General features: G+C 38.6%; 1 protein-coding gene and 1 long non-coding RNA gene across 19 annotated transcripts in view; one reads left to right on the forward strand and one right to left on the reverse strand.

Moving 5' to 3' along the window:
- epb41l3a (erythrocyte membrane protein band 4.1-like 3a) overlaps positions 1 to 18,195 on the reverse strand; it is a 146,769-nt gene that overhangs the window by 86,359 nt on the left and 42,215 nt on the right. For 14 of the 18 annotated variants that reach the window (XM_049480021.1, XM_049480019.1, XM_049480013.1 and 11 more), the window contains exon 1: positions 11,332 to 11,469. The exons of 2 other annotated variants lie outside the window; for them this stretch is intronic. The gene's annotated coding sequence lies outside the window, so the exon portion shown is untranslated. Of the gene's footprint in view, positions 1 to 11,039; positions 11,166 to 11,331; positions 11,470 to 18,195 lie in introns of those variants that run through there. 2 more of the 18 variants (XM_049480011.1, XM_049480010.1) reach the window with 2 other exon arrangements.
- On the forward strand, positions 11,020 to 14,785 carry LOC111193362 (uncharacterized). Its single transcript, XR_002650473.2, has 3 exons — positions 11,020 to 11,146; positions 12,838 to 12,997; positions 14,058 to 14,785. It is a non-coding gene; the product is annotated as an uncharacterized LOC111193362 (long non-coding RNA).

The raw sequence follows: 18,195 nt of genomic DNA on the forward strand, positions 1-18,195 counted from the left end.
CCCAAAGCAGTACGTGTTCAAAAGAGTGATTTATTTACATCACAAAAAACTAACCCTGCAAAAGTCACGCCTCGTAAATCACTTGGGTCCTACTTTCTCTCATTTCGTATCAGTGCGCGTCATTCTGACAGCGAGCTGCGCACGCGTCAACTTGTTCTGTGTTTTGGCAGTGCTTAGCAGCTGTGTTCAGACTAGCAACGCAAACGAGCTAACTTTAGGGAGAAGTCTATTGGCTTTTATAAGCTTTGTAAACACATATATATATATAGCTAGGTGTGTGTGTGTGTGTGTTAAAATGGTGCGGACTTGTGACTATCCAGGCTGTAGCAACAAAGATGTGGCTGATTCTCCGCAGAGTTTTCATCGTTTTCCTGTGACTGATGTTGCTCTGAGGAAACTTTGGGTACTAGCGCTGGGCATCCATGTGGACACAAAAGTGGAAAAAATAAAAAAGCTTCGTGTTTGCAGTGCGCACTTCTCTGTCCACCCTCTCTCTTTCTGCCCGATCTAATTCCATTTGGCGAAGTTCAACATCTGTATACTCGGGTTCATAAAGATATCCCCGTGGCTCTGAGCGGTGATCAATGTTTTCCTCGTCACTCTCGTAGTCACACATGTTCTCGAGGCGAGAAGTAAACAAAGCGACCCAAACACGTAGGCTAGCAGTCAGGTTGCAGCGCTGCGCGCATTGATATGGAACGAGAGAAAGTAGGACCCAAGTGATTTACGAGGCGTGACTTTTGCAGGGTTAGTTTTTTGTGATGTAAATAAATCACTCTTTTGAACACGTACTGCTTTGGGAAGAAAAAGGAGTTATTTTCCTGACCCCAGCAAACATGCCGGACTACTTTCGCTTTGACCTAAACTGGACAAGAACTCGGCTCACAGGACGCTGTGGGGGGTAAGTCAGTGTGGATGCACGACACTGGTTATGATGATGCCATACAGACTCATGTCAAAAATACCGAACTATCCCTTTAAAAATTCAGTCACCAATTTAACTCCAAATAAGATGTCTTGAGCACACAATCTTAGGCAGCTGCACGTTGCTGTAAACATTGTTTTTTTTTTGTATTTAGCAATTTGGCCCGTTTTTATCCTATTTTTTCTCCCCAATTGTGCTAGGACAATAACACCTCAGATTGCCTTTACAAAGTTCTTTCAACATCCTTCTTCATACTAGTCCAAAGCTACAGAGATATATCTTTTTCTGAGGTTTAAACGTCTCATTCATTTTGGCCACTCATATGAGAAACAGTTCAGACCAGGCTGAGTCCAGAGGTGCTTTCCAGCTGTCCCTCTTTAACTCTGCACCATTCGTCCCTCCAGTACACAACACTGAGGACATCGACTGAACTGCCTGTGGAGAAGGGAAATGAAACAGCCCGCCCACCTGAAAGCACACATTTATACCCAGCCAAGAAGCAGCTGGATACGCAGATGAGGGCTTAAAGCTACCACTACAATGTTGCATATCAGTTCTCCACAGCACAGTTAGGGATGATTGGGGTGAAATATTAGTCAGGGCAAACTCAGCACAGATTATTCTTATGATAGAATGAACTGAGACTGACTTGGCCACAGGCCTGAATGGAGACTAAATGAGACTCTAAACGAGACAAGAGTCCTGTGATGTAGAACCCGGCCCATCGTACAGTTCACAGCAGTGTCCGATACACAGAAGTTGCTCAGGGGAAAGTAAAAACATGAAGTTTTGATGAAGAAGTCAATCAAGCTTTACAGATACCCACTTGCATAAAATCTGGTAATCAGATTAATCAATACTCATCTGATTTGCATGCATAATCTGTGTGACTAGATGAATAATTTATTAAGATAATCTAAGTCTATCCATGTAAAATAAATTAACTGCATGTGCTGCTAAATTCTAATTTTTACCATTTTAATTAGCCTAGATCTTCCCTGCGTGTCCTTCTAATTTTAGCCACCATTTTTTTATCATCTGTAGTGGCACCACCAATCTGAAAGAAATCCAATGAAGACTTGTTTTTTAGAAATGGCCACAAAGCACTCAATGCTCAGAAAGAAGGACAGTAATCGTAAATATTATTATTATACTGAGAGCTTATGGCACCTTCTCAGTCCAATATTTTTTCCTGCATCTAGAGCAAATATGATGGAGAAGTGTGTACAGTTACTTTATTGATGTGTTTATCCAATTATTCCAGATCAGAGCTAAGGCAGGTGTAAAGCCTACCTGGAATCACCCAATGCAAGGTTCTCGCACCTTTGACAAGCACTTAATTCAAGGTACCTGGTACATATTGATTCCAGTTAGGCTCCAAACCCACATGCCCGTTCACCTACCCACCCACATCTACAGGCAATTCAAAACAACCAGTTCATCTACCTAGGCTCCATCTTGTGGAGTAGAGACTTCTTCCACCACTAACTGGATACCCCTTTCAAGAACTCATCTTTTAGCCCAACAAAGCAGAGCAAATAACTAAATCACACAACATGTTCTACAGCAATTTATATGTTAATGCTTCTAAAAAGAAAAGTACATTTTATCTTGAGAGACAATACACACACATTTCACACCTACTACTCTATCAGGACATCTTGCTGAATCAAAGCACCTTTGAGTTCTTGTCTTTTAAATCAATTTACAGTGATGCATTTCCCCATCCCTAAATGGAACATTTTTATTGTGAAGCATAAAATAGAGATATAACAGTCAGTCTAAGATTCAGTAACTTTCCTGCTGATTTCCAAGTAAGGCCTACCTGATGTGTTTATCTATCAAGCTGCCCACTCCACGGTTTTGTTATGACTAATAGGAGCCATTCATCATCGGTCCAGCCCTGTTCCACTGCTGTTGGTGTGTTATGGATCCAGGCCATTCTGTGTCACTTGGAATTCCAAGATAGATAATGCTCTAGTCTACAGAAGACGAATTGCTGCTGCTACTCCCAATTTAAATAATGTTTTTACATCAGCCAGTGTGTCCTTAGACTAAAAATAAAACTGGAATAAATAATTTGATTGTGATCTGTGTAATGTAGTCTGTATGATGTGAGCTGTGTGTTTGCTGGTAGAATCTGTAAACAGCTAATGACATTCTTTCACATGTGCTGTTAATACTGCCATGTAATCATGCACAGCGGCAGGTCCGATTGCAGATATGCACAAATAATTCCCTCGTCTGCTCAGCTCAGCAGTATCAGGTAAGCACAGATTGCAGCGAGACAGCATAAGGAGAAAACTGATATAAATGTAATTTGTTGAGGAGTCATTGATTTCTACTACCCTACATAAAAAAATCTATCAGGAAATGATGTGAATATATTCCTTTAAACCTGTTAAATTGCTGGTTATGTGTCTTTTTCTAAGCCCTTTTATCAGGTTAGCTATACTTACAATGGAAGCTTTAATGGAGGAAACAGCATCTCTGACTGAACTCATTACAAACATATGAAATGGACTAAAAATAAATAAAGATTTTTTGCATTCCTAATGGTTAATATTTGGTTGATCAATATATTAATGGAAACTATATATTTAAGACATTTTTAAAGTGTTTCATATAAATGTAGCATCATCATTAGAATGGCAAAATTAAATTATATTTATATTAGTGGTGCCAATAAATTAAAAATGAATTAAAAATCACAAATATTTTTTTTTAAATGCTGGTATTTCTGCATATTATTGTGAGGGGACAGTAATAATAGTGTGGTGCGGTTTACTTCTGGGAGAATACTAATAGGAATTCTCTCTCGGAAATGCATCTTTCAGCCCATGCACTGAATAGCTATTAGCACAGCAATAAGATCTATTTTAATGTATTATCATATCTCAGTGTAGAGAGAGAGAGAGAGAGAGAGAGAGAGTGGCATTAAAGATGAATTAAATTAAAATTTCAATGTCTGAATATTCTTAATTACCAAACATTTATTGCTTTAAATATATTAACTGCATTATCATTATTATCATTCTGTTACATTGCCATTATATCAGTGGTATAAATAGTCTGAACATAATATAGTTTCTCACAATAATATATTTAACAATATATCGTCTAAACAAAAATTGTTATAGCGCCTGGTCTAGTATGTGTTAATAAACACTATGAAGATATCTGGGACAGGCTGCACCACCAGCTGAGTAAAACGTTTCATTTTTGAGGTGCCACTCCCAGGGAGCTCCAGCGTCAGAAATAGCAGGCCCTCTGACACTGCTCCCTGTGAGCTCCATTCTCTCCACCATGAACCTTTTGAACTAATTAGAGTGGGACAGCTGAGATCCTCCAGCATCTTCAGCTTTAGTGAATACAAGACTCCGCTACTGCTGGAAATGATTACATTATGCTGTTCACAGGGCAAACGTCTGCTGTGTCTACCCTTCAGAAAGGTCACTGAACCACTCTGCTTTGCAAGGAGCGGCAAAGGCTTCAGAAGGGCATATTATCTTCAGAGATTGCTAGAATGGTATCAATGAATACTCCATATTGCCGAAAGTATTCGTCCCACCCCTCCAAATCATTGAACTCAGGTTCCAATCACTTCCATGACCACAGGTGTATAAAACAAAGCAGCTGAGCATGCAGACTGCTTCTACACACATTACTGAAAGAATGGGTAAATATTACGCTAAATATTCCACAGTCAACAGTCAGTGGTGTTAAAACAAAGTGGAAGTGGCTGGGAATGAAAACAATTCGTTCTGCCAACATGAAATAACAGGAGTCAGTGGATGCTTAGGAGCATAGTGAGGAGCATAGTCAATCACTACAGACCTCCAAAATTCATGTGGTCTTCAGTTTAGTTCAAGAACAGTAGAGTGTACAGAGCTTTATGGTGGATTTCCATAGCCAATCAGCTCCAACCAAACCTAACTTCACCGAACACAAGGCAGGCGAGTGTTTATTTTTGGGCAATACATCTATAATACAGCAATATATCAGTATCTGAAAGGTATCAGAAAAATGTTGGATTAAATGTAACAAATTAATTTAAAAAACAGCACATACTTACAATGTTTGGTGAGACGATATTAACTTTGCGTTTCATGCAGTTTGAGTTTTGAGTACAATGAGTATAGTTCTTTCCTTCAAGCTTGTTTAAAAATATATATATATATTTTTTTTTAGAGAATATTAGAGTATCAGAGTTGCTATCACCCAAAACTGAATATTATAGTAGCTCAGCACTCCTGGAAAAGAAAAAGGAAAGCTGTTGGGAAAAAAAATAAAACATTTATAATAATTTCTTTAATGTGTATAGGGTTGCAACGGTATGAGATTTTCACGGTATGATAACCGTCTCGGAAAATACCGCGGTATCACGGTTATCACGGTATCACAGTTTGTTACATATATTATTATTTTTTTGTTCAATTAACTATTTATTGTAGAAACTACACCATCAGGTGAAGGAAACCATGTTTTTCCACTACTCTTAAGGGCATTAAGAGTGTATATATAAAAAAAAAGTTGGTATATAACCAGATACTGCAGAAAGAGGGGATTTATTTCTGACATGATCCTCACAATAGAGATTTCTATTTTAAGGCTTTCACTACTTAAAACCTTCAACATATGAAAAACAGGCACGTCAGAATTTGAAAATGAACGCATGTAAATGAATGGCGTCTTTCACGTCCAGTCCGGCCAGTACCTTTACACGGACACGTGAATCCATCGTAGCACGCACTTCACGCCTGTACCTGCGTGCCCGAATTTCGGATAACTCAGCGCTTTTGCGGGCGCTTACCGCATGGGTTATGCACGACTACAAAGAGGTTTTATTTATGTTCAGATTAAAATTATAAACTGAACACATACTTTGCGCTGCACAGCGGGGTGGTGTTCTCGGAGATGGAGAACAGGTTTGATGTATTTCCTCCTTTAGCTGTGACTTTACGGCCACATTGATTACAAGCTTGTTGATTACAAGATTACAAGTCTGTTTTCAGGCTGTTTGAATGAGCGAAATATGATCAGAATTATGTAAATTAACACTAACATAGAAGCATAGAACTATTATTTAATTAAAATTATTTTTAAGAACAGCTAAACACAGTGCGGAGAAGTTCACGTGCGAGAGAGAGAGAGAGAGAGAGAGAGAGAGATTTGCGTGTTCTGATGTGAGCTACTCACAGGTAAAGGTTCTCTTTTATCTCCCCCCCACCCCCCCCCCCCCCCCCCCCGCTGTAGAACTGCGGGAGTGAAAACAGCGCTTATAATTAAGTTAGTTAAGTTTCAGTTTTCGTTATTTGGTTCGTTTTCACTAACAATAATAATTGGTTACTTAGCATTAACATAGTGATTATCACACCAGAGCTTTATTTAAAAATAAAATATATAATTAAAAAACAGATGCCTACATCTCAGACTATTTTCTAGAGCCCAACCCGACCCGGCCCGAGGAATGTGGTGGGAAATCTCGGCCCGAACGGACCCGATCTCGGGTCGGGCCTCGGGTCAGGTCTGGTTCGGGCAGAGAATCTAAGCTCTAGTCTGATGCACTTTCTGCCGTTCTCACCGCTGTGTGCTGAGTAGCTGAAGCGGAGCAGAGTTGCGCATGCGCGGGTGAGTTTCTCCGCTGGCTTGCGTTTTACCGGTAATAAGCAAACACACACGGTATGATAACCGTGCATTTTAAAACCACGGTATACCGTGAAACCGGTTACCGCTGCAACCCTAAATGTGTACATTTTAATGTGTAAATTAAAACTAAGACTTTATTCTCCCATCTTATGTCATCAGAACTTAGTTAGTAATTTAGATTCAGTCAAACAGATTAGGGTGTGTTCTGTGGTAAACATAATATTAGCAATCATGCTAGCTAAAGGAATCCTCTGATTATCTGTGTTAAACAAACATTTAAAGGTCAGACCTATGGTTTTACATTTACTGTACGTGTTCACTTAGCTAGTCTGTAAACAAACTGATTTTATGGTATTTCAGGCTGTACCATAATAAAATATCTATATTGCACAAACAAATGCCAATATTCATTGAAATTTATTCAAGATGTGAGCACAGCTTCTCCCATTCAGATTGTTTATGCAACGCAATCTGCTGTCGTGTGGTAATTAGTTTAAACACATAACAACATGTCTTAAATTATTCACCACCTTGTTGATTTCTATTCCCTCTATTAATACACATATACACATGCCAAATGTCTTGCTATAGCAGTGTGAAAATTGATCATAAAGCTTTAACACACAAAACGGCCTGGAAATTCCCAAATGGCTGAAAACTGCCCAGCATGCTCATGGCATGGCAGTGACGTAAATATCGAAGTTCAAGCAAGGCCTGATAGTGGGTGAAGCAGGATGGGACAATTAATTTTCAAAGTTGTACAGATATTGAACACTTCTCAACTCACAGTGTCACAAGTCTACCAGGAATACATCACAGAAGGTATTACCAACCAACCATACGTGATAATGTTTGTGACTGGTGGCGTTTACCTAGAACTGTCCATGTGTGTGCACATTTACATATAATTGCAGGAGCCACCACACGCATATCCCATCCATATCATCATCCACGGGACATGGCAAAAGACAAGAGATACTATTTTCTTTTCTATGACACATGGCTTGTTAGTGTTGGCTGGTTACAAATCTGATCTATAGTGATCAGGGAACAGTGAATAGTGCAGTTACAGACATAAGCATAGCCACAGACTCATATTCAGCACGTTAAAACTGCAGACTACTGATCTCTCCATAGATTTTCAAAACATGTCATGCCCTAGGAATAGCTCTCTTCCACAGGCTGTTTTAAAAACTGAGTTAACGATAGCAATAAGCAGGGTAAAAGCCACTGCAAATTACACTAACACTTACATTACATTTCTTAGGACAAGTAGCCTAATTAAGATATCAACACTAGTGTCAACAAATTCCCCAGTGCTTATTCAACAAGGACAAACTGTGACCCTTCTGCTGAAAATTTCTTTTTGCAGTACCCGGAAAAGCATTTCTAAGGAGTAATCACTCTTACATATTTAGTACATGCAGCACTTTTCAACACAGTACACCACAATATACCAAGGAACACTCTGCCTGCCTTATACAGTCATGGAAAAAATAAGAGATCACAAGCCATTTTTTTCTGCACCAGGAGTTACATTAAGTTTGTAAGACTGGTGGGGGAGAAAATGCCAAGATGCATGAAAACTGGAATTAAAAACCAGGGTAATTCCACCAAATATTGATTTCTGAACTCTTAAAACATTATTGAAGTTGTTTTCTTTTCATTATTGTGCAGGTCTGAAAGCTATTTGAGGTCTGAAATCTCTGCATCTTTTGTTATTTCAGCCATTTCTCATTTTCTGCAAATACATGCTATTAATGACAATATTTTATTTGGAAATTGGGAGAAACTTTGTCTGTAGTTTATAGAATAAAACAACAATGTTCATTGTACTCAAACATATTCCTATAAATAGCTAAATCAGAGAAAATTATTCAGAGAAGTGATCTCCAATTTTTCTAGAGCTGTATGTACAAAGAAGACATGCAATACACATAAGGATGAATGTGCAGCACAAGGGCATTATGGAAAGACAAACATACAAAATAAAATTTTCTCCCCCCCCTGATAGGGCATCATAAAATGTGTATTGCATATTTCACTCAATGAACTAAAATACTGGGAAGTGTAGCAACTGTGAAAAATGTGACAAAATGTAAAAACAAAAAAAACAAAACAAATTATCTTCTGAAAGGAAATAACTTTGTATGATCAGTAACAACCTAAGAAAAACCAACACATAGGCCTGCCATTAACTATTTTGTCATAATGGAGGTAGCAACCTGCAACACTGTTTCTTTATTGAAAAAAAATGGACTACATTTGAATTCTTCAGCACAACCTTAACCATTAAAACTTGGATATGAATTCAACAGAATAGTGACCACAAACACAGATCAAAGGTGGTTGTGAGATGGAGACAACTAAGCAGGTGAAAAAAAGAAGAAAAAAAACTACATATAAAAACATAAAAACTCAAACAATTCTGCCAAGAAGAGTAATGAAATATCCAACCAAAAGCATCTGGTCAAAGTGTTACTTGCTTATGACATTTAACCACATATACAAGTGCTGTATGTATAGTTTTAACCTTGTGTTGATTTCATATATTATTTAACCCTTTATGGTTGATGAACATGCTGGCACACCAAATTCAATGTTTCTCAATGTTATTTCCTAAATTTGTAGAAACTATCTTTTCAAAAAATCTAAGTTAATTGGTAGGTTGTATTTAAGTAATTCCCTAGGTATTCAAAAGAGTAAGTCTCTTAGACATTTCTTAGAGTGTCTATTGTTTAGTTTCATACAAAACATTCCCAGAAATCTACCAATTACAGAGGAGACGCAAAATACAGACATATGAATCCACCACTAACCGGAACAAATGCGAGAGACAGAAGATGCACTCTCTCAATAATTAAAAATATTCACTGAAATATTAAGAAACACTGAACACACAGATTTAAAGAAATCACTGAAAGACAAATATTAACAGTAAATGTACATAAACCTCTAACTATGACTGTCTGATTGCATTACACTAAACTAATACCAACTGGTTATTGCTGATAACACTGCAAAGGATGACAAATAACATATTCATGCTACAGATGTGCAAATATAAATAAAAAAGTGATCACCAATGACTTCGCAGAAAATGTATTTTCTTATATTGTTGCAGCATTCAAAAAACCCAAAACGCTAAATTATTTTGGAATTAGGTCATTAGAACAATCCTGTTTTCTGAATTCCCTGAAAATACAGGCTGGCTATTAAAGATAAAGAGTTTAAGTCTATTTACAAGCAGGCTTTATCATTTGCAATGATATTGGGATAAAAATACACAGCAACAAAGCACCAATTAAAGTTGTGACAACAGTATGAGAACATACAAGATCCACCTGCACAGACTACCTGTCTATGCTTTGTTTATTGTAATTAGCCTGTATAATCCTCAGCAAGCATGCACAATAATATTGGGATCAGGACTGATGAATCAGCAACATACTAGGCCCATTTAAGTATAACATATGTAAGATTTTGGGCAAATGGGACATATGCTGTATTGATAATTTAAAGTGTATGTTAAGTACTGCAGAAGAGCAAGACATTAAAACATCTGCAGTCATTTAATTACCTACAAATCTCCAGCTAGTCCAGCTTCCAGTTTCTGTTTTGTAAACCATATACAAAAATACAACACATCCTAATAAACATACCAAACATATCAAACATCAGTCCATAGCATTTATATACCATATAACTACATTTGTGTATACAATTATACACAGATATCAGCATCAGCCAATAGGAGTTCCTCCCATCAGTGCAGCCACTGCAGAGATCTGATCTGCTGCATTTTTGGAGTCCCTCTATAACTCATCTGAGCATGACACGGCACAAAACTGCTTACTCCAGACCTGTGTGGAGGGTGGACCTGCTCCAGCCCTAGTCTAGCTCAGGTCTAGTGTAGTCTAGGTTAAGAAAGGCCGGTTTAGGTGTAGTGTACGCCCCGAGAGCTCAGGCCACACCCGCCGCATTGCAGAAGCGCGTGTCTGGAGCACAGGCCGGTGAACTTCAGCGAGACAAAGTCAGAAGCTCATCAGAGCCCTTATAGCTTATATCTGCTTATCAGCTTTATCACAGACCACCAGAGCCTACCAGAAACCGCAGCAGCTTCCTGCCTACTACAGTCCTACCGCTAACACACCAAAAAATCCCACCGTTGGTCTGAACAGCAGCAGAAACAGCAGCAGAACAAACAGGACCGGTGTATTAACGTTAGCAGGCTAGTTAGTTAGCTATATACCGCTGTATTGTGTTGTTTTGAATCGCGGCCAGGCGACAGTTGGGACGCGCGTGCAGCGGTGCGGTGTTAACCGGTTATTGGAGCTTAACGGCTATTTTAACAAGATAATACCTCCAAACCTCAGAGATAAACACTAGTCCGCACAGTTTAGTCCGGCTTCTGTGCGTAATTAGGCTTGTTAGTCTCCTGAGCGGTGTATTTAGGCTAGGTTACCTTTCTAAAATGGCTGTAGGCTAATAAATTAGCCTACCTGGACCTGGAGTTAAATCAGAAGGACGCCCCGGCCCCGGTCTCCGCCAGGCTGGGATGCTACTAGCTAAGTAAGTGCTGCACTGCGCTCTCTCTCTCTATTCTATACACACACACACTCTGTCACTTTCTCTCTCTCTTTCCCACTCAGACACACACACTCTCTTTCTCTCCCCCCTTACTAAACACACGCGCATATGGTAAACACGCCAAAAACAGCAGAAATAAAGGAGTAAAGAAAGGGACGCAAGCTAACCTGTACCGGCTGTACTCGGAGTTTATCAGCGGATGGATGCTCTGCGCTCTCCCGAGGCGGTGGCTGCTGAGTGACCGCCCTGTGCGCGCGCACACACACCTCACACGCGCACACCGTACAGTTGAAGCGCAGGATTGTGGGATACTCCTAAAGAGCACGTTGAAATCAAAACGTCTAAAAATATATCCCGACTCTCCTTCCAATGAAGCGTAATACTACTCTAAGGTGCCACCACAGAGCGCACACCCAGCTTACTATTTATATCTTAATAAAAAAAATTAGCCAGGCCATAATAAACAAATACTAAAAAAAATAATAATAAATAAATACACGCAAAGCTCCACCCCTCCACCCAGCACGTGGTTATGGTATAGCTGGCTAGACCTTACGTGTCACATTACCAGGCTGAGGTGACTCAAATCTGATTTTTCTGCTCAATGTGGCTCAGATCTGATTTTTTCATAGCTGTGTGAACGTGCCAAATCCGAACAGATTTGAGTCGTTTTCATACGTGGTCCAAAATCGGATACGTATCCAATCCATGGACATGCAACAAGAATGTAAACGGTCAAATCAGAATTCATGCTTCTTTTTTCTTTTACGCATGCGCTACGCGCTTCTCTCGTACCCACACATCTCTTGGTGCAGCTGTGCAGCTATAGCTGCAAAAACAACAAAAGCAAGCCACCCGGGCTTGTAATGTGAACGTTGCCTTAGATATTAAGAAATGACCAACTGCAATCACTCACTCACAACACTGTTCAGATATTTAATGTAGTGTATAATAATTCAGTATGATATAGTGTCATAATTCTGCAGTAAAATGGATATCATATTGTCTGTCCTCACTGTAGATCTAATTATTAATGATATGCCGCATAATCAGTGTTAAAATGAGTACTGTGTTTGCTCCTCTCTGTTGCATCTATTGTTCAATGTTTCTGCATATTAAACTGAGAAGCTTATTTTAAAATAATACAATGTGCTGTTACTAGTACTGCTGGTAGTGAAGCAAAGGACAGCCTATGGTTGTCAGACTTTAGTATTTATTTATTTTTTGTTTCTTTTCAAAAATCTTTCAGTGCATGATTGGTATAGTACTAAGCATTGTACTTCAGCAGCACGGGGTGCTAACATTGCACAAAGTTTGATGCCAAATCCTCAATGAGCAAGTGTAATGGCCAAACCGAACCTAACAGTGTGATGCTAAAAACAACAGCATTGTGCGTTGTTTAAAAGACAGGTCTCTATAATCAGATCACATACACTCTGCTTATCAGGCAGAGAGGATATTTTGTAGCATTTTCACAAAAACACTAAAAACAGGCTCCTCCGAAAAAATGTGTTACCTAAAATGCAGATTTTTTTTTAGTTAACACAAGGCCAAAACAATTGATATAAGCTATGTTTTCAAAATTATCTTTATACATGTGAACAAGACCTTAGGATGTTTTCACACTTACTTTGTTTGGTCTAGACTTTCAGACTTTTCTTTTTGGTCTGCAGGTAGCAGGTGTGAAAAGGGCCGCAGGTAGCAGGTGTGAAAAGGGTCTGGATCTACTGGACCATGGTATAGTGTGAAAAACTTTTTCTAGATGGCTTGGATGTTTGGACCAATTAAAGGAAGTTGACGCAGTCTTTAAACAAACCAGAGAAAAAAGAGTTGGTATGTGCTAATGCATCACACAGTAGATTAACCCTTATTTTATCTTTTACACTCATTCTGCGGGCGTGCATGTCCACGAAGGGGAGCCCGATTCTGAAAGACAGCCAGAAAAGAAACTTGCCAAACTCTGATTCTACAAACAAATGAAAAACTCACTGGACCAAACATATATAATGTAACACAAATACAAACCTTGGTCCAGACTTAGTCTGGACTTGGTTTGGAGGGATGAAATTGCCCTAGGACATTTAGTGCCAGACCACACACCACCAAAATAAAACAAACAGCAATGTTTGGGTCCTGCTGGAGTAAGTAATGGTTGGCTCTTGCTTAACAATATTAAAACTAAATGGTGTCATCTGTATAGATTTGGGCTAAATCTCAGTGTTAGTTTCAACCCTGGGTGGTACAACATTTCACAGTACCAATAATCTATAAGATCACACTATGAGGTAAAAACAGTCACTCATACTGTTCAAACAGACTGGCTAATGTACATCACACATATATACCGGCCCCAGTTAGAGCTTGCAGCATCCACAGGTGAGCTTTACCTAACAGACTGCCTGAGGTAAAACGCCTCAGACTCTGCTGGTCTGGGATGATCAGTATATTTAGTATGCAGTGCAGTGCAGTTTGCAGAATGACCTTCAGGACCATACCCAGTAGGAGACTATTTGCATGGAGTACAATTGGTCTGCTTTCAGCCTTATTTTAGTTATTCATCTTGACAGTGAAACACAATAGCCCACAAAAGACTACTTCCATCTGCCACCACTGGATCCATCTGATCCCAGCTTACAAGAATGATGTGCATTCGCATCTCCACTAATGAGATGCATCAGAAAATGAGCTCTAGCATGAATACAGAGAAACTGGACAAAAGGACACACCAAAACAATTTTTAAAAGCCCAAATAAAAGCCATTATCTATAATCATCCTATTATTATCCCGTGCGTGTGTGTGTTTTGATTATTTATACTCAATGGCCAGTGTAATAGGTCAGCTATTTATGCCCTATATCTCAACAAAATAATTTGCTAGGCTTTTTTTTTACAGGCAGCTGCTGGAAATCACAGCACAGAACAGTTTCACCTTGGGCCATATTTCATCTAATCATTTAATCAATATGATGCATGATCTAGTAATGGAAATGGTAACAAGATCATTCAAATGCAAGACTGAAGGTTATTTATCTAGCACATTGTTATCTCTGTTGTCTTAACCTATACATTTATAGCTCAGTTTCTTTCATCCTTTGGTGGAAAATTAATTTCTGAATGTATTTTCTCCAATGTGGGAAAATTTGTGATGTTGTGATGTGATGTACTGGTGAATGAGTCAGTTGAATGTTTTTAGCCTTTTTTAAGTTTCACAGATGTGTGATCTGAATTTGTTAATGAGTAGGTGTTCAACTGGTGTTTTTACTACTTTAATATTACCCCTTTAATGAGCCTGTATGTCTACTTGGTTGAAAAAAATAGGATTATATTTAGGATTTATTTATTTAGGAATGCATTTTTATATTGTATTAATGTCTGAAATATTGCCTTATTATATAATCCTTGTATTCTTGACATTACACGGGTCTTAAAATGACAATAATATATTTTATTGCAATTATATATAATCAAAAATGTTACTGTGAAAGCCCAACATCAGTATTTATTGTGCCAACCGTCCTGTGTAATTATTGTATTTTTTTGCTCTATGTCTATATATTTGCATTGTATGTAGTCTTTTGTAGTGCTACGTTGCTCTATGTTGCATCATGGTGTGTGAGAAGCTCCTCTGTGTACAGTTTGTGTTCAGTTAAACCAACAACTAAAGACAAATTAAGCTCTTGACCTCTTGACCAATATAACAGGTTAGAAGAATTATAACCAGCAGTGTAGTTTGTGCCAATTAGGGGTGTAAAGTTACACAAAGGTCATAGATCATTTCGCACACTGGTTTGGAACTCAAAGTTCAGTATTATTAGTTTGGCACTACAAACAACAAATCAACAACATAAGACTAACCCATGTTCATTTTTATTTCATTTGAACAGACAGTTGTGTAGCTAAAACAGCCTGTATTGTTTCTACACAAAAATGGCAACATATCTTCCTGGCCCAATTCAGCATGATTTAAATCATCATTTAATGTGTACACCAATGTAAAATTATATTTTAGTTACATTTAAGCATAACATTCACCAACATTTTGATTCTGGGACATTACTAATTTTCAAAATCATTCATTTGTTAAATTACCAGTAAATTAGTGTAGGGCTGCACGATATTGGAAACATTTTATATAGTAAATGTTCTTTTTTTGACAATATATATCTCAGAGGCCATGATGTCACCAGCCCCGGCCCCACCCGCATGCTGTCTTGCATCCGTACCAATCAAGAGCTTATCAGTGCAGAGCACTCAAAACCTGACAACAGCAGAACAACCGTAATCGGCCCTTAAATCAGGCATTTAAATGGCTTTGTAAAAGGTAAATAAAGCGCTTTTCTTGGATTAAAAGCGTGAATTGAGCTGTAACTGGAAATATCTGCTCAAAACTGTGCTGGACTGAGGTGCATAGCTTTCGACATATGCGTTTACAAGTTTACTTTCTGTGTCTGTGTGAGTGACAGGCAGCAGCCTTACACTCATACAGACACAGACAACGCTGTGTATCTACTTCTTGTGTCAAGAATCAAAACATTGCAACATGACGTGTTTGATTTAATTGCCTTAAGTAACATTGCACGTCCTGCAATGTGACTATTGCGCATGTACACTTCACAATGACGATGCTTAAACGATATATTGTGCAGACATTGTTTAGTGTCACCTGGTCCTCATAACAATGATAAAAACGGGTTTAGATAAGTAGTACATTTTAAGCATTGATTGGATGTCAATCACTTAAAGGAACAACCTGCTGCAGTTTGATCGCTGGTGATGCCACAGAGAGCACAGTTGGCATCACATTAATCCATCAGTCACATCATCCCAAATTTATTCTGTGTCCAACACAAACGGCGAATGTGGCTGTCTTTGGCAGTTAATGTAACCGGCAGTTAATGTTCTCCTGCAAATGATAAGAATCTTAGAAAAAAAAATAGTAAGTATCTGATATCAATACGATTCGGATAGAATTGTGCCTCTCCTCAACTTGTTAGCCTTTATGTTCTCTAAGTAAAGCTGTCTGATTCTGATTTCCCCCACCGGATGACCTCTCAACTGCATGGCAGTGCATTTACAGTAACAACCACAAACCTTTATGAGATCAAAATATAAAATAGCCAGAGATTTCTGCTTTTGTGATTGCTCAGCTCAGTCTATAGCTTAAATTTTGTCTGTCATCTCCTCAAGTCATTCCGAGCTGTCCATGTGGCAAAGAGCAGGCAATAACACTGAGGAGCTGAAAAGATGAAAAGGAAACAGTTTTGAATGACCACCAGACACAAATGGGCAAGAGCATGCAAGCAAGACGATGTGCAGAGACAAGCAGCACGCTCATTTCTGCTGGCACTGACAGCCATAATTTGGCGGCCGGACCAGAAGACAGTGGGCTGACATTTGCTTAACGATACAGATTTAAAACAGCAGTTCGGCTCGTCCTGATGCCTTTAGGCATTTGATTGTCCTTTTGCTTAATGAGATGGTCTGGCCAAAATGCTAAATTTACACAATTATCTCATAACCCAAACCAATGACTGTAGAAAATATGGACGCTGTGGTATCATTTCCCACCCCTCCATAGAAATTATAGCAAAACTGTCTGCCATGTTGTCAAATCTGTAGCCAAGGTGCAGTCGAGGTGGAGCCAGACTCACCTTTTGATTTGGCAGACCTGTCCCCTCAGACCATTACCTTCATTGAGCTTACAGAGCTTAAAGATTTTACATTGTGTACCCAATTTGCCTGGTCAGTGTAATATTCCAACAGTAAAAGTGCAGCGGATTTAATTTCTACTAAAACTCGGCTACTTCATGTAGCTGTTAATAGAGAACAATGAACAGTAAGGTCCCAGCTAACAGAGAACATTATAAGAACATTTAGCAACATTTTCTTTCCATAGTTTCCTGGAAGGTTAGCCTGTAACGCTACAGAAATATTGTTCGAAGAAACTCAGAAATTGTCTTATAATAGTGATTTGCATTACAGCGTCATTAGAATGGGACATTGCAGTGACATTGCCAGAACATTTAAACACATTATACAAAGGACAACCTAAAAACTTGACAGACAGGACATTCTAACAACATTAAACGGGACGTTCAGAAAACATTGTTAGCTAGGCTCCTGCAACTGCCTTTTTTTCCAAGCGAGGCTCTCCATTACTGTCCATATTAAACTTACCAATAAAAAGCTGAGGTAACTTACCTTTAGCATTTGTTTGTTTACTAAAAGACTGGCTGCCTTTCTCTGTGTAAATTTCACTCACATGTAATCTGTTGCTGTCTGTGGTCTCTTTCTTATAGCTTGGATTTACAAAACACCGGTTCCTGTAACCTTCAATTTAAATGACTGTTGCAATGAATGTAGCAGAAATACTGGCCATTATTAGCACAGGAAAAACTAAATGTTGGATTTACACATGGCAATAAAAAAACATGTAAGAGGAGACAAATGAAAGGGGAAAATGTGCTGCTCTGTATGTAAAACATACGGGGATGGGCTACACACTGAGGCATAAAGAAATACTGATAGAGTATGAGGTGTATTAAAGGTCTTATTCCATCATTTTCTTCATTCATTTTAAAAAGAGTCTAGTTGTGGTCTCTAGTATGAATTAATGTCATGTGAGCTGTTTTTGTAAAAAAAGTGCTCCGGTGATCCGGTATAATGCTGCTTTAGTTCGGTGGAGGAGTAGGGCGGGGAGAAAGGATAGTATTTCTATATATATAGCTATATTGTTTCTGAATATTCTAACATGCAAACATATCATCTCTGATTGGCTAACAGCACTGCGACACCAGCGAGAAGGGTAGAAACGTTTTAAAACAAAGATATTTTTACACTAATAACAGTCTTTGCGATCATATGTTACTTTACAATGCAAAGTGCAGTTCAGCTACTAACCTAGTCTTAGAGTCTCTAAAAAAACGCGAAATCCAACAGAGATCCTATGTAAACCTATGTAAACACACAGAGGCGGGTAGTCCAGGTCCAGAAAGTAAAAATTAAATTGTTTTTTTGGAACAAAACCTTGG

Source organism: Astyanax mexicanus, chromosome 6, assembly GCF_023375975.1.
Source record: "Astyanax mexicanus isolate ESR-SI-001 chromosome 6, AstMex3_surface, whole genome shotgun sequence".
Lineage (NCBI taxonomy): Eukaryota > Metazoa > Chordata > Actinopteri > Characiformes > Acestrorhamphidae > Astyanax > Astyanax mexicanus.